This window comes from Geospiza fortis, unplaced genomic scaffold (assembly GCF_000277835.1).
Source record: "Geospiza fortis unplaced genomic scaffold, GeoFor_1.0 scaffold213, whole genome shotgun sequence".
NCBI lineage: Eukaryota > Metazoa > Chordata > Aves > Passeriformes > Thraupidae > Geospiza > Geospiza fortis.
The window spans coordinates 1,870,959-1,871,463 of NW_005054399.1; positions in this window are offsets into that span (position 1 = coordinate 1,870,959).

The following is a 505-nucleotide window of genomic DNA, read 5'->3' on the forward strand; positions in this document are numbered from 1 at the left end:
CACGAGGGGCGGCCCCGGGGCGGCTCCGCCGTGCCCGGTGCGTGCCCGGTGTCGGTTCCCAGTGCCCGTTCGGGCTCGGTGTGTGCCCAGTGCCCGCCCCCGCCCAGCGATGCCCCGTGTGTGTCCCATGTACTGTGTCCCGTGTCCCATGTCCCGTGTCCCGTGCCCCAGGTCCTGTACCCAGTGTGTGCCCGGTGTGTGTCCCATGTACTGTGTCCCGTGTCCCATACTTGTGTTTTGTGTCCCATACTTGGCGCCCAGTGCCCTGTGCTCAGTGTGTGTCCCAAGTCCCATGCCCCATATCCCATATCCCGTGTCCCATATCCCATAATGCCCCATATCCCAAATCCCATACCCCATATCCCAATCCGGTATCCCATAATGTCCCATATCCCATATCCCAATCCCATATCCCACATCCCATAATGTCCCAATCCCAATCCCGTGTCCCATTTCCAGCACGGCGCCCCCTGGCGGCACGCTACGCACGCGCTCTCCCCCCGCC